At 42.7% G+C, this 26,315-nt stretch overlaps 1 protein-coding gene across 13 annotated transcripts in view; it reads left to right on the forward strand.

Moving 5' to 3' along the window:
* Positions 1-16,976: 16,976 nt before the first annotated feature.
* Positions 16,977-26,315, forward strand: part of LOC139763209 (uncharacterized) — a 708,912-nt gene continuing 699,573 nt past the window's right edge. For 3 of the 13 annotated variants that reach the window (XM_071688991.1, XM_071688992.1, XM_071688989.1), the window contains exon 1: positions 16,978-17,590. The gene's annotated coding sequence lies outside the window, so the exon portion shown is untranslated. Of the gene's footprint in view, positions 17,591-26,315 lie in introns of all 13 variants that reach the window. The other 10 variants (XM_071688980.1, XM_071688983.1, XM_071688996.1 and 7 more) reach the window with 6 other exon arrangements.

A 26,315-nucleotide genomic window follows, 5' to 3' on the forward strand; every position in this document is an offset into this window, starting at 1 on the left:
TTCAACACCACACAATGAATTATTCCGCCTTTGCGGGGTAGCCCGAGGAAAGCTTAGAACAACGGCCTCATTTGCACACCTCCACTCTAGCTGTCATGTATAATGCACCGAAGGCGAAGCCTACTACACTCCACAACCCAGACCCCCACACAGACTTTCCACGATTTAATTTTAACCGTTTCGTGTGTTTTGCTTCAAAGTGTTTAACACTACGTAATTGTTGGAGGGTTTTGGCATAGGATCGCATGTAACATGTCTACGACATTTTTCGGAATAATGACTTAAAACCCGCATTTCGTCTCGTACTTTAGAAGTCGTGTGTCATTTACATGTTTAATGTGTACGTACAGCTTGAGGTCACTGTGGTTAGGGTCATTCCAGCCAGATACACATTTCGAAAATCAAAGTTTTTGACGGGTAATAATAAGCTTCACGATGTGTGTTTTACACCCAACAGTATACACTGAGTTACATAAATTCGGTGTCCACAAACATGTACCCTTTGTTGGTTATGAGAAGACTCAGATTTCGCGAAAGTTAGAAACTTGAGAATTATGTAGGACATAGTTTAACGGGTTGATAGATTTCGTGATATCTTTGTGTGATATTAACCCAAATGGTTAATACTTTTGGTTGTCTTTTATTTTTTTTAAAGATTCTACTTGAAAAATGGTACTAATTCTTATGTCGTCTGTCTACAAGCTAATAGTAGTTATATTTTCCCTTGCTTTCCTCAAGGTTTGTGGCTGAATATATACATAACATGATATATAGTGTGAAAATATATACATTTAATTAGTTTTACGGTGTAAACAGACTTTTGTAGCTTCTGTACACCACTCAGTAATTATGGAACATTACAGATTGTAATTGCTACCCTTGTTAATGTTCCTTTACCGGTGGATCTTGAACAAGTCCTGCTGGCATTGGTCGTGACTTGGGTTCTTGTCTTTTCCCTCTGCCTCACTTGCACGTTGGCTGCTGCAATTCAGTCCACAAAGACGAAAACTTTCTCCTCATGACACATATAACAGTAGGTAACACGTAACTCACATACATAAGTTTGAAATCCAGGTTGATGAAGAATAATGACAAGATATTGGTGTTTTGAACATGTACTCTGAATATGAAACTTGGAGTATTTGAAATTTGATAATCACTCAGTCTTCACAGAGTTTGTATACAATAATGATAGAATATATTTCATTTAGTTTAGTCATGAAAATTTCGTTTTCTTAATTTACAATCATGAAAGTATAGTGTTAGTTACATTGAAAAAAAAGTAATTTCTTAGTTTACAGCCATAAAAATAATTTTAGTTTGTAGTAGTAGTTTTTTATTTTTTTTTTTTGAGTTAAGAATGTGCAGATATCAAAGATCTGAAAGCAGGTTTGTCCATCAGTGGCTGAAGTCTATCATTACATGCCTTGTATATCTGTGGGCATGCATGATGTCGGTGGCTTTAACCACTCTAGCCTAGCTAGGTCCTGTACACCGTTCTTTCCTGAGGTTTTCCAAACTAGTTAGTCCGGTTGTTTCACGGAGAGCTTGTCGGTGCAACCCTGATAACTCGATACTGTGATATATGAGATATTTTTTTTTTATCTGATTATAAACTCCTGAGTAATATTTTCAAAGTTGTTCCCATGTTTTTTTTTTTTTTCCCCCAGCTTTATTTACCCCTACTTGTATTTCCCAACTTGCCTCGTGGACTTTCAGGGTCATACCGCTTCTTTTCATGGCCATCTCGTTTTTTATTTATTTTTTTTTATTTATTTTATGCTTATTACGAGAATTCATGAGCTCATTCTTAAGTTCATGTTTTTTCAGTCTCATACTTTAAGCTTACTTGGTTTCTGTCTAAGCTTCGTGTATTTTCAGTCTCATACTTTAAGCTTACTTAATGTTTTATTAGTCTCACTAAGATAATTTAAGATCACTTCATATATTGCCAAGCACATATCGTGTTTCTTTAACTTTAACTTACAAGGATTCCACGTATTTCTAAACCTTTTTCTTTTTTTTTCGAAGTTTTAAGTTTAAAACGCCTCTCTGGTTTATTTCAGTTTTCTCTCTGTGCGAATGTTTTAAGTCCCGTCCATGGTTTTATAATTCATGTTATTTCCAGGCATATTTCATTTTATATTCTTCCAAGTTTATGTCATTCCTTTTTCTTTTTTTTTCAACGTAGCTATTGTTTTCCGTGCTTGCTTTCTGTTTTTGCTAAGTTCAGTCCTCCTGGATTTTCAGGTTTAATGCATATTTCCCAGATCAGTTTTAATGCCCCACAAATTATTCAGTGCAAGTCCCATCGGGGCATCTTTTAATGGACTTGATGGTTGGGCAATTCCCCCAGTAGGCCCGGGCCTTATTTTCTTCCCCAGTGCTCAAGGGCAAAACGTCATTCTTTTGCTCCAGGAAACTAAGGTCTCTTTGAGGCCTTCTTTGGTGTAACAGTTCGAATTATGATATTCCATGTGAGGTATCTGTCTTATATCTCCACGCACATATATTGGCCCATGTGAAAATCGGCCCCAGTGGTGACAGGTTTCATAAAGTAAGTCCTGGCTCCTGTATTTCATGTCGAAGTTGACATATTTTTTTTTTTTAAAAGGATTCGTTCTTTGATTTTTATGTATATTCATTATGGCATTCGTACCGTAAGCGCGACTAGAATTCAAATCGATGTGGGTAACGGATCTCTTGAACTCTGAGCTGATAAACGAAGGAAATAGCAACTTGGAATAGTTTCAACTACGCTTCAGTACATTAAGTTAAGAACGTGAAACATCCATATAAGTAAAAAGCTAAAAACCGTGGGGAGGTGATGTCGTAAAAAACTGATGACCAGATGAGTATGTATCCACTTCCTCGGCATCTTCTCGCACTGTAGAGCGTGGCGATCCCAATCTCGCTAACTGTAATGTTATAACATCTCGTGTGGTATTAAATGGAGATGTTGGCTGTAGCGCAGATGGAACAGCACAAAGCCCCACCATTAATCGAGTGAGGGGAAATTGTTCGCATTAAGTCTTGGAGAGACCTGCCCTCCCTAATCACTACCGCTGTTACCTAGTCCTTCATTTCCTGATCTGCTCACGTAGTAGGGCAAGGACGATGCCCTCCGCTGCCGTATTTCCAATTATCTTTGATGTTATTTCGCACGAGATGAATGCACGCCAGTGACTTTCAAACCCCCACCCCCTCCAGCATTTTACGGTTATTGTCCTCTGTGCTAGTTGAGACGAGCATGATACCTCCCGTGGTGTATTTCGGATAGCTTTCACATCCACTGGTACAGGGCAAGGCAGGCAGGGAGGAAGGTGACCGTAACTAAAGCTTAAACGATTCACACATTCCACTCGGACTGATACTTAAGCTTGGTTCTCTTCCTTACGTAATGGGAAGAAAGTATGGGCAGTATCATCCCCCTTTGTTCTCCTTCCAGATGTGTTTTTATTTCTGGTCGGCATTGAAGGGCAAGAGGGCCTTAACTTTTGCCTCAAAACTTTTAGCAAATACGTCGTGGACTCCCGCCGCCATTTCGCCTGACCCGTAACTCCCCTATCTTCCATCGTGGAGAGAGATCTTCCACCCCTAGTACTTTTATTTCCAGCGGCACACGAGGGTGGGAGATCTTAACTCTTAGTTTAGTGGCTCCCCTGCCAAGACGGGATTCCATGAGCCCGGGGGAGCGCGACACAGGTCAGACATCCTAAAATGGGCCGTCCTGAGATGGCCTGGGGTGTGCCCCATGCATCCTGCACCAATAAAGATGCTCAAGATACCATTACGTCGAGCGCGGCGATCCACATCTTTGTTTACATGTTTGCCCTTACGCTATTCTCCCGTGATGCTCATTTCGATACCGTGGAACGGTTCTTAAAAAGTCTCTTAGTATTTTAAACTATTTTCTTTTCATTATTTTCATTTTGATTGTTATTAATTAATGTCGTCGGTCAACGCATGTGTTGATGTGTGAGAGATGACGCCTTAGCGAGCGAAGGGGAGTCACACAAGAGGCCTCTTGGTATCTTGTCATGTACTATAGTGGAGGCGGCGGGGGTAGCAGCATCCCGGCCACCCTGTAGTAACCCCCGCAGGTTAATTACGGCCTCGGCGGGGCCAGAGCCCGGCCCTGGCTTCCTGCAACCCACCAGTGACGCCACGCAATCACACATCCCGCTGAATTTCGCTCGCCCGGCGAACGCCTAAGTTAAACCTTCTTACAAAACGTCTCATTCCACCACCTCCTCCTCTCCCGCACGGACATTAATCATAAGTGCGTTACGCCCAGCATTATGAAGCAGAGTTTAGACGAGTTATCCTTAAAACATGAAAGGAGTTAATTTCTACATTGCGAAGCATCGCTTGACACAAGGACGATAAGTTGATTTTCACCGCATCTTATAGTTTATAAACCTTTCGTGCATCTCTGGTACGCCTGTCTTCTTTTTCTTTTCCTTTTTTTCATCTTAATTTTCGCTTGTTTGATGGCAAATAATAGGTTACCAGTGTCCGCTGGGATGGCAGGGACCATTCTTTTTTTTTTTTTATTATTATTTTGTGTGTAGGCTAGATTTAGCCTGGCAAGAAGTCGTGGCTGTATGAGTCTAGGATAAGATAATCGTCTCCGGGAGTTGGGGGGGAGAGAAGGAGGAGGAGGAGGAGGTTCGTTGCGCTCGTCACTCGCTGGAATTGTACGAGGGCTGTGATTACACACGTACACATACGATACTTTAGCCCAAAACCCATCTTGTGATTCGCTACTGCGTTTGTTTGAGCATTTAGAACACGAAGAGATAGAAACCACCCCCTCTTTTTTTTTTCCTATTCTTTGACAAATGAACACGTCTTAGAAGCTACAATTGAGCTGATATCAGCACACTTCTTAAAATGGAGCGAAAGATGGTCAGAACTACCAACAATGCATTTTTTTTTTTGTGCTCCACAAGACATGGAATCAAAATCATTTAATTCTGTCGCGAATATTTAAAATGATTTGCAAGAAAAGACAAAAAAAGAAAAGAAAATGATTTACTAGTCTTTTTCCGTGTAATATAACCGTGAAACACTGATAATGATTGAGATCTTGACCCGAAGTAAAGGTCATTGGATAATTGCCGTTTTGGCTGCCACTGTTAATTAAGATATAACAGTATTAACGATGCGTTAATGTGGCCCTATGGTCATGTTGCACGGTGGCGGCGGCTGGAGCTGTCTTTCGCTGACTGCATAATTTGGGGTCAGTCGAGGCCAGGGACCGTTAGCGTGGCGCTCGCTTTGTTCACACACACAGCTCCTGACCCCGACGACGACCATGCTCCTGGACGATCTTGCTCTTGCACGATCATCCCTCCTCCTCCTTCTGCTCCTCCTCCTCCTGCTCCTCCTCCTCCTCCTCCTCCTCCTCCTCCTCCTCCTCCTCCTCCTCCTCCTCCCCGGACGATCATGCAACCGTATGATCCTGCAACTGATCGATCATGCGCGCGTGGTTCATCTGTACTCCCTCCAGGACCATCATGCATGCACCCGGGCGATCATACACACACACTCGGATGATTTCCGATGCTGCTGAAATTCATTTGTTTCCGTAAAGCGGAATTCATACTGAATTTTTAAGGACAGGGAAGAATCTAACCTGACTATAGATGTGAACGCAAGTTTTATATCCTTCCGAAAGATGGATCGAATTCAGTAAGTTTCGTAAGGCAGATGATGCTAAAGTTCAAATTATATGGTTTTGAAAGTTGAGAATATAAGTCAGATTCCTGGCTCATTGAAGAGTACTTTCATGCATTATTATTTTCTTTTTTCTTTTTTGCCATCAGGAGATTCAAAAGTTTTAGAATCAGAGGTAGACTCATGTAGACGGAGTTGGTTTGTTTACCAGCTGGCCGTTCGCTAGCTTGCGAGTCTTCTCTGTCTGTAATACTTCACTTTCTCTTCTGGAATTAGAGGCAAAACCAGTTTGAATCATCTGTGTGCTAGATAAACTCACACTTCGTATCATGTATCGATAGACAGTCACACACAGCCATTGGTAGGGAGAAGTGACTTTCGTCTTTCATTGTCCCCTGATTATTTTTTCCTCTCCTCCCTCACAGATTTAAACCAGAATATCCTGCGTCAAGTCTTGTCTCATAAATCATTAACGAGCTAGGATAAGTGATACACTCCTTGTCAGTTGGTTCATACGCCTGTCGTGCCCAAGTCGTTAGCGTCAGTCTAAGGACTTAAGTTTACAGCTAGCGACTGTCAAAAAATTGAACGGCATGACACGGAATTAGTATAGTTGTTCTAATGCAATAAAGTGTAACGAGTACCCTCTTTTTTTTTGGAGATAATTTACCCCCACAGAGCGAGGTGGATGCGGAAGCCACAGTGTCTGTAATGTAGGGTGTGTGGAGTGACATTCTTAGCTTATATGGGGACTGCTGATAACTTCTAGATTTCGTTCGTACACTAGGTATAACGCTTCTAGAAATGTTTCTTGGTGATATCCTTCGCCTTCAGTCCCTCCTCCCCCCACCTCATCTCTCTTTTCTCACTTCTCAAAAAAAAAGTACGTAAGTAACCCAGCACAAAAGGACTTGAATGCTCTCCAGGTGTCACAAACACGATGAGACCCTCCTTCGTACAGCCTACCCCTCTGCTCACGCTCGCCCCGCGGCGCTGTGAGGCCCTCACCACAAACCCCGCCAACATAAATCAAGGACCACTCCTCTAGTTGTCCTCACAATAAGCTGTTTTTCTCTTCATTTATGGGTTGCATTATCATTACAGTTAACACCAGGTTTTGTAGTGTCCAGGAGTCGTTGGAATCTCGCCAGGGAAGCTCACAGGTGGCGCTAGCGGCCATGGGAGATAATAATCTAACCTTTAAGCCTGCGGGAGCTGCAGTTAGTGGGAGCATTGGCCACCAGAGGGACCAGACCCCCCGATCAGCGCTCTCTTAAAAATCTGTGATGAAACGGGACGTTGTTATTGGGTCGTTAACGACGAGGGAGCCCTTGTCGGCCAAGATGATGTGGAATATTTAAAAAGATAACTTCTCCACCGGGGGAGGGTTGTGTTTAGCTTAGCCTAATCTTAAAATGTAGACTAGGAGGAAGTGAGCCTTTGTCATTTCTCAAGCATCCAGACCATCTGATGGCAACCAGTTCGAAACATTCCATGTGTGTGTGTGTGTGTGTGTGTGTGTGCAGCCTGTGTCTGGAAATGTCTTTGACTCGAATGAACTGTTTTTCTGTACCGTCGACCATTTGTGTTCTATAAAGATAGACTCCTCTTCATCCAAGTCGTAAAAAAAAAAAAAAACGGAAAAAAAAGGACTTGCAATAACCTCAGGCGATAGAGATTGCGGAGAATTCTCTTTCAGATGAAGAGGTTCGGTTCTGTCACAGTTGAACTTTAACACAGCCTTTTTGTTACGATCGTTTATTATTATGTTTCATAAAGTTGAAAGCGATAAATTAGTTTGTATGAAAGGTTTTTTTCGTACGAGAGAGGATACTACTTAAACTGTACTCAGGATTAATATTATTAATATTATGATTATGATTTCATTTGTGGAATGTTATCATCATTGGTCTGATTATTATTCGTAATGAAAATGATTATAAAGGAATCCAGGGAGACGTCTGAGGTCCTTTGTTGTTTTACGTATATTTGTAATTCTAAGGTTTTGTTAAAGTTATGATACCGTAATAAACACTGTATGAGACATTGTGTACGTACATACAGATGAACTTACATCATTCAAAACCTTTTTATGATATCTCTTTGGGTGTCCATTGGTCGCATTCAGTCACCTTTCCATGTGAAGCTAGGCTAAGTTGGATTCAGAGGCCCAAGTCAGAGCGTAGGATTAGAATGAATTAGATAGAGTTAGATGTCATTAACGTTTGGTTTGGTAGAGTGAAGTCTTTCGTCTCGGTAAACCTGTTTAGGTCGTGTTATCAGTTGAAAATTTGGTTTGGTTGGTTTTTCAAGTCTGGTGAGTCATAGTTAGGTTAGATCTTGGTTCAAAGTCTGGTTTAGGTTAGGTCCTGTCACCACAAACACGTATTTGGTGAAGTAACCAATTTTTCAGTCTTTGACAAGTCTTTGAAAATAGAATTTGCACCTAAAATACCCGAGCCCGATTCACTACACGCCTGATTATTTTTGTTCACACCGTGTGCGTGAGGAGGGTTAGGATCACACGGGCGACTGTGGGTGTGAGGAGTGTGTGTGTGATCGCCCCGAGGTTGGTCATAACTCAAGTGTTCAGCCCAGGGTGAGGTAGGGCTTTGTTTTGCGCGGACTGCGCCATCGTCCCTGTATTGAACCTCCTCCTCGACCATCAGGCAGCGCGCACCGATGCTACACTTATGAAAACGACCATTGCGCTACGCGGGTATTGTAATTGATGCCCCTGACTTTATCATAACGCCATCACACTTGCTGTTGGAAGCAGCAGCAGCGCCGCCGCTGCCGATGATGTCCGTATCGGCCAGGTAGTTTATAGGTGACCCAACACTGCTTCTCCCAGAGGTGTCATTCACCTCGCAGACATTCCCTCTTCCCCACTACCACTTGTGTAAGACTTACGCGCAGGACCTTCCTCGTTCGCGTCGTCTCAGGCGTTTGTCGAAGTGATGAAAAACTTCACGCCAAACTTCACGTCTGATGAGACATACCGCGTTTGTGTCGTATGTCCAGATTATCGGTGCTCTCATCTTCGTTCGGAGGGCTCCATTGACGTGAGAATACGTTCATCAACGCTGGGCTTGAAATGAGGTATAGAGAGAGGGTTGATAAAAGAGAAAGCAGTAGAGAGGGAAGAGGAAAAGTGGAATGCAAACATGCAACCGACCATAGGGTCCTTGTTTAATGGTAAAAAAAAAAAAAGGGATCAGAAACTTGGGGTTGAAAGAGCGAAAAAATAGAAAACGAGGAGGAATATGTATAAGTAAACTTTTATTACTGAGGGGTCGTGAACTCAAGGCGAGGTAATTGCCGAATCAGGTTTTGTTTAAATGTACCTATGACATTCCTTTCAGCTTCTCTTACTGGGAAAATCATTCCCTGTTAACAATCTTAAACGAAGAAAAAGGTCTTTGCCTCAGCCGAAGTAAAAACGTTTACCCACGAGTACGTATGCATCCATTAGTACTAGTAAAATCTGACTTACCCTGTCTGGAATTTAATGCTGCTTGTACCCGCATTGTCAGAATCTTCAGTGGTGTTGAGTACCTGTATTACGTTTCCTCATAACATTTCTGGATTAGATCAGTTTGAGTCTTCTTGGCTCTTGCCATCAGGTTAGGTTCGCATCTTCGTAGCTTGTCTTCATGATTTATATTATTATGTAATTATTGGGGGGCTAAAACTGAACACAATAGTCAAGGTGGAGTCCACTCCAGTTAAAAAGGTGGGACCGCACCAGTATTGATGAATAGATAGGTAAGTAAAACACCGAGTGTTAAGACACTCTGGGGAGCAGGAACAAACGAAAGGGAGTGAGAGTGAAAAAAAAAAGGGAAGCTTGCCAGCGACGCATATGGTTGGCGGTCGTAGGGTATAACGGGCGAGACGGTGATGTTCCCAACGCCATCTATCGCCCGAGACAGAACAAAGAGGGTCGGTGTCACGGCACATTCAAGGGAAGTTGCCTTTCCCGTTATGCTTTGATTTTGATTTACCGACGACTACAGTAATGATGAAAGCTCGCGTAAATGTATATAAATGTACTAAGTGTAAATTAATGTATCTTAAGTTTTTTTTTCTCTTCATTTAGTGATTTTTTTTGTAGCTGGTGAGCGTGTGCGCTGTTTAAGTACACTTATGTACTTGTTATATGCTTGAAAGACTTGAAGGTGTACAGCAGGTACACGTCCTAAAACGCACGTACTTATTATGTTACAGGTCGCGAGAGGAGCGTCCATGTGTCCAAAGTTTTAAGTTATGGCAACAACGAGTTGGAAAATCTATTGTAAGTCCGAGAAACATGTGGCTGTAATAAGTTGGAAGGGTTATATGTTGCAAGTTGTTCGAGAAATTGTGCGAGTTTCTACGTTGACTGGTTCAGAATCGTGTACCAGCGTACGTGCGACAGTGTGAGCAGCCCGGAGCACTAGTAGATCCCATGGGCCTGGTCTATGATTTGATCCTAAAGGATCGGGTCAAAGACCACCACGCCATCATAATACCCTCAGGGGTTTCGCACCGTCTCGCTCAAGGACCGTACCGTCGTGCTCAAGGGTCGTACCGTCGTGCTCGAGTCGTACCGTCGCCCTCAAGGATCGTACCGTCGTGTTCAAGGATCGTACCGTCGTGCTTGAGGGGTCGTACCGTCATACTGAAGGATCGCACTGTTGAACTCAAGGGTCGTACTGTCGTGCTCGAGTCGTACCGTCGCCCTCAAGGATCGTACCGTCGTGTTCAAGGATCGTACCGTCGTGCTTGAGGGGTCGTACCGTCATGCTGAAGGATCGCACCGTCGAGCTCGAGGACCCGTAACGTCGTGCGTTTTGAGGATCGAACCCGTCCTGCCTAGGGAATCGCACCGTCCTCCTCAAGGGGGATCGTACCGTCTTTGCCGAAGGGGATGAATTCATAAATTCTGCGAGGCAGCTATAACAGGCGAGGCTTGAAATTACTACTGAGTTCTCGAAGGCATTTAGTTACAGTCTCTGGGGCTCACTGGAGGGTTAACCCTCCCCCTCTCCTCCCCCTAACTACAAGCTTATTTAGATGTTTATCAGGAATATAGATAACCCTATTGGCGTTAATTTCAGACGGGGTATTAAAAGAGGCAGGGAGATACTTTGCCTCCGCCGAGAACATTAATTATGGCCCATTCTCTCTCGCCCTGTGAGTACCGTTGTTTTCGTTTTCATTAAGATTTCCATCACTCAAAACTCCCAGCGGGGCCAGTTATGGGTCGTGTTACAGTATGTAAACAAGCAAAATAACGAGCCTGAGTCCTTTGTCCGTAAGTGCGTTAATTTACAGACGAGGGTGAAAGTAATCATCGTCTCCCGTTTGTGAACAGAAAGGAGGACTTTTATTTTCGCGTCAGCACCAGCTAAACATTCACAGAAACGAGACAGCTCCTTGTGTCATATAAGTATAGAGTATCGTAAGCTGAGAGAGAGAGAGAGAGAGAGAGAGAGAGAGAGAGAGAGAGAGAGAGAGAGAGAGAGAGAGAGAGAGAGAGACCTTTCACGATGTTGTCTGTGGGTCTTGACATTGTTATGTGGCCTTGAACAACGCCAGCCCAGACTCATTCGTCGTATCGGGAGGTGAGGATACATAACTTAGCGCGGGAGGAGGGAGCTTCATTTAAAGGATATATATGTTGTATGTAAAGGATGTTGTATACTACACCCTGATTTCTTGTCCTCTTTCCACCCGTATAGATTAGGAATGTAGGATCCAGTTGATAACCTCGTCATAGACCATGGGTTCTTCCTATGTCTGGCCTCATGTATAACACACGTATGAACTCTTGCTTCTTACATATCTGCCACAATTGACGCTGGATTTGATAGGTATGGCATTCGGATATTACTGCTAAGGTACGGGATACCATCAGTTTTAAGATGTTTAATCATACATGGAAGTCGTGTGGCACGTTTAAGTAGATCAGGAAGCATGTATAGCTGTCGAAACAATTGAAGTGCCAAGAATATAATCAAACACCATTAATCTTCATAGATGTCGAGGGGGATGTAGGATTTCTCCCTGGCTTCTGTTTATAGCCTCACCGAGTCTTGTGTGTGACGACCGCAGCTCGATGTTCACCAGCGACCTCCTGAGGGGGGAAACAGCTCCCATTTATCAAGACAACGAGCGACATTACGTTTCGAACTGTTGACGCTGCGCTCTAGTGATGATAACACGGATCGACTGTCCGTCCTGACGCCTTTGTATTAGGCGTGGATTTAGCGCTGTCTTCCCCCCGGCTTGTTTGCTGGTCGTCTGCCCTGTACATTGCCTCTGCTGCAAATGTGTTCTTAACTCTAGTTTTCTTTGATACATTGTTATTGCTTGTAGGATCTCTTCATCCATCGTTAATCCGTATGATTCCTATGTGTTTTTTTCTTTTTTTTTTTTTTTAGATCGCATTCCTCCACCATGTTTCTTCGTTTTGCGATCCCTGGATTGTCCCGCCGTTGCGTCCGTCTGTCTCGTAAACCGGTGTCTCCTCCATTACGTTCGTCAGTAGATTCAGTAGACTCGCCTGTGCCTTAGTTATCCTCTGCTCTCTTGTGGTTCTTCCGTCCTCGCCTTACCCATACTGTCCCCAGCTGGACTGGTGGACCTCACCATTCCTTAGCTTCCATTCTCGTCATGTCCGAAACCTCTTCCATTCCAGTCATCTTCCGTTCGCTTTCCATTACCAAGATCTCTTCCATCGCGACGGGACAGTGTCCAAGACGTGACCTATGCTCCAAGAGCAGTAGGTTTTGGAGCTGAGAGGCCCTTTTTAGTCGTGTCCTAGGACCCCTTAGGGCAGTGACCTAGGACCCCTTAGTACAGTGCTTTGAGACCCCCTTAGGACAGTGTCCATGGACCCCTTAGGACAGTGTCCATGGACCCCTTAGGACAGTGTCCATGGACCCCTTAGGACAGTATCCTAGTACCCCTTAGGACAGTGCCCTAGGACGCCTCAGGCCATCCATTTAGAAGTATGCGAGACCACCCCTAGCGAAGCTTAAGACCGGGCCTCCCATTCACTCGTCCATTTATCTTCACCACAACAACCTATCCCTTGCCTCGACTCCCCCCTTAATCACCCGACTGCTCCGTCCTCCTCCCTCAACCTCAACCTCCTCCTCCTCCTCCTCCTCCTCCTCCTCCTCCTCCTCCTCCCACTCACGCCAGATAACCTCGTCCATCAAAACCGAAATGGTTTCTGTAGCCGGCGATGAGTATGATTCCTTCCTGTCGTTCGTGATTTGTGTAGTTGGGGGGACGGTGCTGTATACGGACTTCGGGATGAGTCTGTTTGTAACTTACGACCGGGGTTGTGTCTGCCCACAACCTCATACTTACGACGGGGGTTGTGTCTGCCCACAACCTCATACTTACGACGGGGGTTGTGTCCGCCCACAACCTCATACTTACGACGGGGGTTTCTGACAGAGACTCATACTTACGACAGGGGTTTCTGACAGAGGCTCATACTTACGACAGGGGTTTATCTGACAGAACCTCACACTTAAATGACGGGGTTGTATCAGACTATCGCGTTGAACGCCAAGGTATCATTGCATTTGCGATAGTCAGTCAGCCAGAGGTCTGCTGTTGCATTATAGTGTTATTACTCTGCACTTCATTGTAGTTATTGTCTATGTTGTGTTATATCTTATGGTGTTATTTTTGTTGTTGCGTTTTTTTCCTCTGTAAAAATATAAGTTGATAATGCCATCGTGTTGATAAGAATTTAATTTTATTGTTGTTGTCACATTTTGATTTAACAAGTGGAATTATGGTGTTTTTGTCTTGGACACTATATTATTCCTTTCCCTTAACGAAGCAGACGAGTGAGTGTGTGTGTGTGTGTGTGTGTGTGTGTGTGTGTGTGTGTGTGTGTGTGTGTGTGTGTGTGTTTGTGTGGCCTTATTTACTTGCTCAAACCAGTTTCGACTCATCGTGGACTCTTCTTTCGTAGACATGGAGACTACGTCCAACCAGATGTGACTGGCAGGGAGGATATGCGAAGAGAGAGAGAGAGAGAGAGAGAGAGAGAGAGAGAGAGAGAGAGAGAGAGAGAGAGAGAGAGAGAGAGAGAGAGAGATTTACGGTCCTTCCTTCTTTCCTTCTCGACTCTCATTATTAATTAGACTTAATTTATTCATCTCGTGTGGTTAATTTCTCCTCCAATGATTTAAAGAGGAGCAGTTTCGTTTCTGTCAGCGGCAAGGGTGCGTGCTGGTCGAGACCGCTCACCAGCTTCCCTAATTGCCAGTTCAGGCTGTAACAACCAGCCGCTTGTAATAACTACTTAACAGGGTTGTGACAAAGCGTCTGTTAGTTAGATGATTGTAGGTCAACCCTCTGAGCACGGCGGTTACGACCTTCGAATGTGACGGTACGGCATTTGGATGTGACGTTACGACTCTTGGGTGTAACGGTGCGACCTTCGTAATGTGACTGTACGACCCTTGGGTGTGACGGTGCGACCTTCGTAATGTGACGGTACGACCCTTGTGTGTGACGAATACGACCTTCGTAATGTGACTTTACGACCCCCTTTGGCGTGACGGCACGACCTTCGTAATGTGACGGTGCGACCCTTGGGTGTGATGGTACGACCTTCGTAATGTGACGGTACGACCCTTGGATGTGACGGTACGACCTTCGTAACGTGACGGTACTACCCTTGGGTGTGACGTTACGACCTTCTTAATGTAACGGTACGACCCTTGGGTGTGACGGTACGAACTCCTTGGGTGTGACAGTACGACCTTCGTAACGTGACGGTACGACCCTTGGATGTGACGGTACGACCTTTTGGTGTGACAGCATGGCCTGACCTGACTCCGCAATGGCCAGGTCAAAAGGCCAGGCCATTGCATCAAATAGCCGTGCCTTCTTACTACCATGATAACTGTTCACTAAGTAATCGCTACGTAGGTGAGAAATTATAACTTGCTTATAATAATATAGCCAAGTTGAGGTCGTGTCTGAAGTCAGTCAACCTGTACCCAGAGGCGTGGATTATCCTGGTATGTGGGTGTCAGAGATATCGAGAGGCCTCACTGGTTTAGAATGACATTAGAGACAATTCTTTAAAGTCTTCCATTTAACTTTGTCGGCATTGGTTTTATTTACTTTACATCTACGGTTCGAGAGAGAGAGAGAGAGAGAGAGAGAGAGAGAGAGAGAGAGAGAGAGAGAGAGAGAGAGAGAGAGAGAGAGAGAGAGAGGAAAAATGGATTGTGTTGGCCAGTCAACATTGCTTCAGACCTCAGACGTGACTGCAGGTGTGTGGGTGGGGCAAGGAGGAGTGAGAGGGACGATGGTCGACGCATTCTGGAAGTGAGATATAGACTCAAGTGAGAGTTATATTCACTCACTCAGGTGAGAGTTGACGAGCCACATACAGAGCCAAGTGAGAGTAAGAGCAGTGAAGCCACGCTCGGAGCCTAGCGAAGATGCGCTACGCGCTCGCTACCTACATTTAAGCGAACGATAACTGCTATACGCTTTGTAGCAAAATGGGTTTTCGTTCAGTGGTGGGGTATATGCTCCTCCCTAAAGCATTGCCATCGCGTTTTTAAATAAGACTAACTTCTTAAAACACGACAGGGATGACGTTACGATCCTCGAGAATAGCTATGCGACGCTTGTGCATGAAGTGTCACGGTAACATTACATTTGAACGTACTTTTAATTCCTTCACATATCCCGTGTCTCCATTACTTCGTGATCGAAACATAATTAACGACGCGTAAAGACCCACTTATTGCCCCCAGATGAAGTAGGGATCGTAATTTTGGGCTTTAAGATTCTTCAGGTGACAGTGTCATTAAGGCCGTCAAAGTCAAGCTACATTTACCAGCCGAAAAATCTTTTTAAATTTTTGTGAGGTGTTAAAGGTTATTGTTCAAATGCCACATACCATCATGTTTGTCGACCATTGCCATGGGCTTATGTAGGGCGGTATGAAGGCTTTCACAATTTTGGCATCGTGGTAGGTGTGGCAGACGCACGATGCTACCATATATATATATATATATATATATATATATATATATATATATATATATATATATCAAAGGTTTCACTAAAATGTTGGTGATATTTCTGTATATAGCATAATACAATGATACTTATATTACAGACAAGTATTTACTCTATTGCATATAAGAATTATGTTATAATAGAAGTTTCTTTGAATTTATTTTGGCTCTTCCGTCTACCATTAGGGAAATAGTCCATGGGCCACAGGTCAAGAACCCCCTGATCTAAAGCATATATGCTGAGCGACTCTGTTGAGCGACCGCATCTTTGTGTTGTCTGTGACGAAGCTTGCGTGGTGATGGCTAGCTTGACGAGGCTATCTTATTACCCTGAACTGTTTTAAGGATAGGTTATTAGGCCGCTCTCACCTCATGGACTTTCTGCTAATTAACGATAGGGATCTGTTAATTAATGATAGAGACTTACTCCTCTTTTACGAGTTCGTACGAACAAACGAGATTCTGTGAAGAGGCAGTGGCTGCTGCCTAGCTCTCACGAACGGTAGAAGAATACGAAAGAATTGCTTGCAAATTCATACCGTTGGAAACAGTAGATGCATTAGTTTTTGAATTAGTCATCAGCTAATTTGCTGGACACTGATTATAGCAGCTGTAATTGATACCTGATGAACATGCTAGGGAAGGAACTACCCATTCAGTCGTTACTAGTTGTGTTAGTAATTTTGTTTTTGGGGTTTAGACTCGTAATGCCCACACCTACATCTCGCAGCCTTAATTAATTGTGATCATGTAAATGTGCAAGGATGTAAGGAAAAATGAGAGTTTGGGGACCATTTGAAGTTTATCTTTTTCGTCAAGTTTCGATGGTGTCTTCTTTAGCAAACTTTATCAATACTGAGAAAAATAAATTCCTAAAGTTGTGATTTTATTTCCCTTCTTTTTTTTTTTATTTTTACCAATATAGAGCTTATATTCGCACTTGTTTATATGAACATGCTCGCTTGTTTAGAGTGACAGTTGCACGCTTGACCGACGAATAAATAGCCAGTTTGCCCATTTTTCCTACTTTTTATTTTACCGTCAGTGCAATGTATTTTTAAATATAAAGTATGTCTGAAATATAGACATCATATTCCCTGTAGTTATGGATATGAAACCCACACTCTTGATAATGATGTTCATAGAATTACATTTAATGCTAAATCACGGAATGTCCCCTAATGGCAACCATTTCAGATGAACATGACTGATAGTTTGTGTGTTTCCCGCCCACAGGTTACATCTTGTCAGTACGTCGCTCGACGTTGGTGGAGAAGGTCGTACCTCGCACGAACCTCGGGTATGATGGCAGGGCCTTTGACCTAATCCTTTCGGGTCGGAGGAACAAGTCATCGCACTCAGGGGCTTTTACTACTGTTATTACAAGGTTAACAGTTGTGTGACGGACAATTCGAACTATGTGTTTTTATTGTGTGTGTGTGTTTACATTACGGTGTTTTTTGGGAATTTGAAAACTTCTCATCGAAATGTTACTGAGCCTAATAACATTGTGAACTGTTCCATATATCAGTGAGATTTATAGTGTTGATGTTACACGCGTGTCGAAGGAAGTAAAATGTGATGCCGTTCGCCTCTATATAACTTTTGGACAAAGCGCGTGTGGTAAGAAGCTGCCAGATGTAGACATAACCTGACAGGGGAATACCTATCCGTGCGAAAGACTTTAACCTAATTCTGAATAACTGGAAGAAACAAAACCATAAACTCATACGGATAACCGATGTGGGACCATCATAGTGGAAAATAGTGATATGAACTCCATTGTGTCTGATGATGGAAGTGATGGACGTGGTGCCTAACAGCGCGAGGGAGGAGGACCTTCAGCCGAGGTAAGTGACATATTCCTTGACTACTGAAGTAGGATGTAAGCGGATGAGGGAGGAGGAGGAGGTTGAAGCATCGCTTATTTAAATTTAGTGGAGCAGTTAGTGATTAGGAATTGGATACGTAGTCTTCTTCTTCCTTCTTCTTTGAGAAGCAAGTAAGTTGAGGCAAAGATTTGATTATGTATATTAATGTTCGTGCAGAAGAGGAAAGTAGTGGGTGAGTTGGGGGATTTTATTTATGGATATCCATGTTGACTTTAGAGCTAATAGAATCGGTGGAAGTGGGGATTTAATTCATATTTACCTCTTGAGAAGCATATAAGCTGAGGTAGGGATTTGGGTCATATTTACTTGAGATGCAAATAAGTTGAGCTAGGGATTTGATAGATTATTTATGTTTATGCAGATGAGGAAAAAAGCAGGTGAGTTTAAGGATATGTTTTTATGTATATTGATGTTCCCTTGGATCTAATGGAATTGGTGGAAGTGGGGATTTACATTTACTTCTTAGGGAGCAAATAAGTTAAGGCGGAGATTTGATGATGCACATCTATATTCATGCGTAAGAGGAAAAGAGCAGGTGAGTGTAGGAATTTATGTATGTTTATTCATGTCCACTCTGGAGCTACAAGAATTCGTGGAAGTGGTACTAGGATATATATATATATATATGTATATATATATATATATATATATATATATATATATATATATATATATATATATTATATGACACAAGTATATTCATTCACATTCACCTTTGTTGGAAATGATAAGCAAGGAAAGCGAGTATGTGGTTCAGTGTTCATTTAACGGAGCTAACCAAGGGAAGGTAGTGATTTAGGTATTCATATTACGGCGCAATTATAATGATCTCATTAGTATCGTGTGTCATCGTTTTGAGCGGTTCTTCTGTTCATTGTTGACTGACTGAGAGTGGCTTTTGGGAATACATTCATCGGATCGTAACCAGTGTAAATTACACCAGTCTGCCTGTGTTTTATCGTGTCGTGCGTGATCTTGCAACTTTTTAGCCTTGATATTGTGTACCCTAAATCATACATGTTGCTGTGCTTCGTTATTACTTGAATTTGATGTTTGTCTTTGAAAGTGTAGTTTACCTCTGTAATGTCCACGTTTCTCCTATTTCCGGGAAGGTCGACAGTAAAAATGGTGTAAAATAATCTTTCTCGTTTTGTTTTCTTCTTTCTTCTGGACTAAACACAGGGGTCGTTTTACTTGTCGTTCTCAACTTCTTTTTCATACAGTTTTCTACGTGATGTCTTTAATCAATGTTTGTTGGATTTTTCTTTTAAGAATTTTTATAATAGAATTGACTTTCTGCTGTTGATTATTGTATTCTTCTTCTTCTTCTTCTTCTTCTTCTTCTTCTTCTTCTTCTACTTGTTATTATGCATGGGACTATACATTTTTGTTCCACCTTCCATGAGTTAGTGGGTTCGGTGGACGCGGTCCTTGTCTCCAAACGTCGCTGCGCCACACAAAAAAGTACATCTTTTATCTTAGGCTGATGGAAGCGTCATTATAAACCATGTGGGGGTGGTTATCATTAGCTTACACACCCTGGGTTAACCGTAGTTAAAGACAGCCTTTTATGATTTATAGTAATTTGTCGGTGTCAGGGATGCAGGAGGTTGCCCCCGATGAACGATATTGTATCTCTGGCATATTACAATAACTTAGGGGTAAAAGACGAATCAAGTAACTCTTGACTGACAGTATCATACGTAGCTTGCAGCCCGTTCCATCATACTTATGACCAATTTTATCAGGGTCGCCACTAGTTCTGAGGAGAAAAATAAGGTGTAAGTTCAGGCAATAATAACAGTGAAGCTGGCTAAACAGAGCCATTAATACAGGTCCTCTCCCAGCTGTTCTATTCATGCAAATTTATGCCAAGCACCAGAAGGCCATGCGCTCGACCCGTTAAAGGAGTATCCTAGGATAGAGATGAATGCGTGGAAGATTATAATACACGCCTCGGAGGTAGCGTAACTCGGCAGCAGGTCTCAGAACCAAGGCTTGAAATCACGGGTAATCAGGGAAATATATATATTCAGACAAAAGTCTCCGTGATGTATAGCTTTGTAACATAATATATACTCAGGCCAATCTTAAAAGGTCGCCCTGAATGGACGGGTGGGGGAAATCATCAACTCGTTCAAATGGATGTTTTCATCAGTGTTCTTAATTTACCTTAACCTGTTTATTGTTGGATCGTATCTGCAGCCCAGGTTAAAGCATATCTTGAGAGGACCCGATGTTTATCACAGGGGGTTCAGTCATTTTCGGCCATATTCTGTGAGGCGAAGCGGAACAGGGAGGGAGTGTGTGTGTGTGTGTGTGTGTGTGTGTGTGTGTGTGTGTGTGTGTGTGTGTGCATCACTCCTGATGGGCAGGTATTAAGAGTTGGCGCCATTTATTAGTACGAAGGTCTTCATTTGTCGAGCGCACCAACACCAGCAGGCTATCTTGTGAAGACGTAGCCTTACTCTTTAGCTTTTTTTTTTTTTTTGTTTGTTCAGAGAGGAACAGAACGTTGTTTTTTGATCAAATATATATCATGATATTTGGAAAAGATTCCCTCTCAAGCTAAGTTTCGGTAGGACCAGATAACGAATATACTTTAGATAAACTTAAGATTTCACTTAAATTCATTGGGCTAGTTGGCTCCCCTCAACAGTATTTTGTATGCTATCACAAAAACGTCACCAAATTATGTTTGTAGTTTGTTATTTATGGTTTATATGCGGTTGCCTTGGGTTTGCTTGAGAACCCAAGGGTTTAAGGTAGGACCCACATTTTTGTTGGTCATGACTAGGATTAAGAAAGCTTTGTTAAGCATTCCATTTACTATTGGACACACACACACACAAACACACCACACACACACACACACACACACACACACACACACACACACACACACACACACACACACACACAAGAAAAAAATCCACTTTGTCTTTCATGCACTAGTGATGTAGCCTTCGAGGGAAAGTCCTTTTTTGGCTCATTTTATTATTAAAAGTACAAGTTTTAGCCACCTTATACGCGCATGAATATTATGTACCCCCTATCCCCTGTGGATATATATATATATATATATATATATATATATATATATATATATATATATATATATATAAATATATATATATATATATATATATATATATATATATATATATATATATATATATATATATATATATATATATATATATATTCCTATGAGTCCACGGGGAAGGTGAAACACGACAAGTTCCCAAGTGCACTTTCGTACAATAATCACTTTACGAAAGTGCACTTGGGAACTTATCGTGTTTCATTTTCCCTGTGGACTCCTAGGAATATACTTGATCACGCGCAAAATTGTAACCCTTTCCAATATATATATATATATATATATATATATATATATATATATATATATATATATATATATATATATATATATATATAAAAGATTATTTAGGTTTATGTGAAGAATATCTAAAACAAGAAAACTTTATGTTACGAGTTAGTATCATGAGCCTAACATTAACCTAGAACATTGACTGAAATTAGTTTGATGGCTAACATTAGCTTAGCATCTTGGCTCCTGTTCGTGAGCTGCAAGCAACTCAAGTCACTACAACGCCTTGCAGCCCTGGTTCTGACTCTCCTTTTTCACATTGCTTAGCCATAACGTGCACAGGTCATTCATCGGCTAGGAGTTCAGTGGCCGGATGAACGATGAGAAGCGGAGTTGGCACGAACATCAAAGGAAAAGTTTCCATTTGCTACATACTGTGTGCATCCCGAGGTAGTCGTTTAGGGTTTGTGTTGAATGTTGCTGCTGCTGAGCTTCGAATATATTGGTTTTCGGGTTGTGTTATTACTAGTGAGTTTAGTCATAGGATGTAAGTTACGTATCCCTGGTTGATATTGCATTTGGATGGGGGATATATCGTGGGATTAAGCCGAGACAAGGTAGGCTAGGATACGGGTTTACCGCTGATCCGGGATAAGTGGAGATAGCGCTAGGCTTGGAATATGGTCGTGCCACTGTGTGTGCTCTTGTGAGTTGAGTATGCGAGACTCTGAGTTATAGTCTCTCTAGCTAAGAGTAGGTTCCTTAAGGTATGAGGTATACTCAAGTGTTCTAAGTTCGAGAGCTTGCGTCCTGTACATTTACACACGAATTTTACCGAATATATTTTGTTACTTGGAGAGAAGGCATTGCCGTTTATGTACGTCCTACCCCAGAGCTCTCTGTAAGTCATTAGTGCACACACTTGGTTATTATTATCATTGTTATTATCATTATCATTATCATCATTATTATTATTGTTATTTTTATCATTGTTATTAGTGTTATTATTATTATTATTATTATTATTATTATTATTATTTTAGTCTTGGTTCACAGGGGGTAAAGGTTGTTCTTGTAAGGTCGTGGTGTGCTTAAATGTACCTCGTAAATTGCTCATGCAGGTCAGGTTTGGGTTTACCCTGTTTTACTCAGTTGAGGACGTAAATCATGAATATTAATGATGCTGGAATATGAGATTGTACATCTTGTTCTAACTCAGCTGAGAATGTCAGGAATACTAATGCCGTTGGGGTACGGATATACTGTAAGCTTTTACTGTGTATTTAGCTACCCTTTCTCTTAGTTTTCCCTCATATCCATATTTTGCTTGGATTGTACTTATTTAGCTTTATACAGGTGAATGTAGACTCTGCTCTTGTTTTTGAGATATGTACGTGCCGACCTTGGACACCCGTTATGTGTAGTTCTTTGACCGTGATGCGAGGAGCGAGTGTTCTCTACGTGCGCGGTAGAGCAGGTGCCTGTGGTTCAGAAGCTATGCTTACGATCCTGTGCTTTTTCTGTGTATAATTTCTTGAGTACGACACCAGGAAAAAAAAAAGTTCGTCTGAGAGTCTCTCGATCGTCGACCGTTTGGATGTTGTGTGAATTTAAAATTGTTTTTAGGTTTAGGGACGCAAGGGTTATAGCCCCGAAAAGTACATTGTTAGATTTGTAAAAGCTTTTTGATTTTGGTGTTTGTTTGTTCAGATCCCAATGTGATGATGTTCTTTGCGTCTCCAAGACCTATTTGCTGGGCTCCTACGAGCCACGAGCCAGCGCTGTACTCGCGGACAAAAGTAAGGTAGGGTCTCTTTTTTTTTGGGGGAAGGAATGTCCTCGACGATTTCCGCTCGCTTGAGTGATTGAAGATGACTTTTCTGTGGCGGCGTCACCGCTTGCTGGCCGAGTCCGACTAAACCAGTAACCATGTTTGCTTATAATTACCCAGGATCTCTTTCTTAGAAAGAGTCCTTGCGTCTTTACCCAGGACCTCCTTCTTAGAACGAGTCCTTGTGTTGTTACCCAGGATCACTTTTCAGTGGCTCCAGCAGCCCAGTGCTTCTATATTTCTAGTTCTAGTAGTTGAGTGAGAAGCTCTTTGACGAGTGTAAAGTTAGGATGATAATGCCTAGCCAAAGATGACCTTTGTACTCATGGTGTAACCTCTCGCAGTCGGAGCCAAGTGACACCTCTTTGTAGCTATATAACAAAACCATTAGGCCCTTTCGAGGCTATTTGCCATAGCAGATCAGAGATGTACTGCTTAGTGTGTGGATTGAGAAATGCTTGTCATTTTTCTTTCTTTTGTGTGTGTGTGTGATTACTAGGGAGGTTTACCTAAGGTGTCATCGACTTGAAGCGAGGCATTCAGATCCCACACACACACACACACACACACACACACACACACACACACACACACACACACACACACACACACACTTGCGTTCGATGGCCCGAGGCATTCAGGTCCGGCACACACACACACACTCTTGCGTTCGATGGCCCGAGGCATTCAGATCCGACACACACACACACACACACACACACACACACACACACACACACACACACACACACACACTCTTGCGTTCGATGGCCTGAGACATACAGGTCCGGCACACACACACACTCTTGCGTTCGATGGCCTGAGGCATTCAGATCCGACACACACACACACACACACACGCTTGCGTACGCGAGCCTGACCTTTGACCCGTCCTTCAAGGGTCAAGTCAAAGGACACCACCCGTCGTACCCAAGCGTCGCATCGTTATTGCTCTCTGAGGTTATAGCGTCGACCTGATTGCAAGCCCGGCAGTTTATCACGCCGCCCAAGGTGAGCCGGTCAGTTCTTTTTGGATCATGAGGGCCAGCGTTGGACAATGTATATTCTACCACAGTCACATCGTAACGTAATCACACCACCAGACGAATGAATCACATTGAAATTATAGAGAGCAAGGCCTCTAATACATGTGCTTACGTAGGCTGGAAAAATATTTCTTTCATAAAACATACATCTATCAGTGGTTTTTTTTTTTTTTTTTTCAAATTAGAGTCATTCGTTCTCGGTGGCATGGTCCGGTTGAACTTGATTTACGAAAACATCGGGACTTCTTAGTTGTAGAGGTCATATTGCTGATATATATTCAGACTATAAGGCCCTTACGAAGTATGCAGCGTCGCTCCAGCAAATGGCAACGTGGCTTATCTATCCGGATTTTGGACAAAAACGAGTGGGTTGACTGCAGTCTAATGAAGCGTTGTTTATGGTTTCAAAGTACAGTAGAACAGGACGAAAGTGTATTATTTCAGCCCTCGCGGGCGGGCTGCGTAATCAAGACCACGTGACTTATGACGTCAGCTGCTGAGAAGGTCATCTCTATTTTTCCCCTCGGCTGACGAGGTGATCACGTGATCCAGGGATGCAAAATTCACAGTTCGGGGCCACAGCACACGGCGCCTCCCACGGCCCGTCCAGATGGGACACAGTAAAGGAAGGGTCTTACTTGATGTATGGCACAGAGAGGGTTGTGCTTAGGAGAGAGAGAGAGAGAGAGAGAGAGAGAGAGAGAGAGAGAGAGAGAGAGAGAGAGAGAGAGAGAGAGAGAGAAGGAAGAAGAGCTGTGAGTTCATGAATTAAAAGGGCACGATCACCGCTGGCCTAACCTCGAGGATTTTGTACAGAACTCCATGACAGGATAGACTTTGGCATCACCCATAAATTACGTGCATTAGGCGTCTATGTTGTTGGGACATTGTTGTGCTTTTTCATACAAATTCAAAGACCAGGAAGAGGTGTTGTACATAGCCAGTCGAAGTTAATTGTATCTGAGATGCCTCTTTTTTTTTTTTTATATCGTTTGTTTGTGCGCCTGTACGTCGATTTGACCTTTATTTTCTTGGGTATTACAGCGATCTTGAGCTACGACGCATGACGACTGTAATTATGATACGGAACGACGTATATTCGGTGAGACGGGATTGTCTTTTTATTTCCCCATTATATAGCAATTGTTACAGTTTTAATGTACTGAAATGTGGCATCAGCGTCAGGAAGAAGAAGAAGAAGAAGAAGTAGATCGGTGCTTCGCCCAATCAGCGCGAGGTCGGGGTAGCGTCAGCCAATCAGTGTACTGCGAGGGAGGAGGAGGAGGAGGAAGCGGCATCGGCCACATAATGCGTTGGTATTCCATTATTTTTAACTCGTAATTTCGGTATCATAAATGAGTTCACTCGTGGTTTGAACGGGTGATATACCTGATCGTCCAATTCCTACCACCCTTAGAGAAAAAGATGGCAGTGAAATCTTTTTCTCACGTTGATTAATGTGATAGTTGCCCTGGCAGAGGGTGATTATGAGTCGATCATATTGAAGAACTCGAGTCAAATAAGAACGCCAGCGTATTTGAATAGTAATTTACTTTTGTCTTGTGTGCCCCAGTATCCGGCTTAAGTCCAGTCAGTAATCAGTTGCCTCCTGAGTGTGACAATATACGTACAGTTCATAGTTCAGTTTACTCTAAAAGAGTCATCGGGTTGAGTAGTATGAATTGTCATACATCTCTAAGGCTAGACTACCATGCGCTAGATGAAATCGCGGAGTCTTTGTATGGTGAATTATACAACACTCGAAGGATTATTATCGTACTCAAGATGTCACAGCATCTCAGGATTCAGGTTGGTGTTTTGACTTGAGGGATAAGTCATCGTACATTCGACGTGAAATAATCGTACCGCTCTGGGGTTTAGATGATTTAAAAGCCAGATGCCATAGTGATGGGGATGATTCGTCACACCGTAGGGTTTGGATTATTATGGTAGTCGAGGGGCTGAATTATTGCATTCAAGTGGGTTGAATTATCGTACAGAAGAAGGTAGCACATCTTAAAAGTTCGGAGCATGTGTGTGGAGTTAGGCGGCACATACAATTGGGATTTAAAACCATTCCACCCTTTAGATATAGATAAAAAGCTTTGAAGTCTGTCTTGTTCTTTCCTCTCTCGTGAACCCTGGCTTGGGAATTTCAATAAGAAACTTGATATTTGGTTATCTTTCACGTAAACATAGCTGGACACTGAAGGACAAAGACCGACCTCCCGGGCTAACATCCTAGCGTCGAGCGCGCCACAGGGCGTCGGCCACGCCTTAATAATTCATGGAGCGGAGGATAAAGTCTTCGTAAATCACCCGGCTCGGTTGTTAAACCTGCATGAATCATGTAGGGGAGGGTAATAAAAGTTACATTGATCACGGAGGCTGGTAGTACACATCGTCTCAAAACACACAAGCTCGACAGTCGACTGTCTCGCTCGTCACTAGACTAGTCAGCTACTTGAATTG

Source organism: Panulirus ornatus, chromosome 46 (assembly GCF_036320965.1).
Source record: "Panulirus ornatus isolate Po-2019 chromosome 46, ASM3632096v1, whole genome shotgun sequence".
NCBI lineage: Eukaryota > Metazoa > Arthropoda > Malacostraca > Decapoda > Palinuridae > Panulirus > Panulirus ornatus.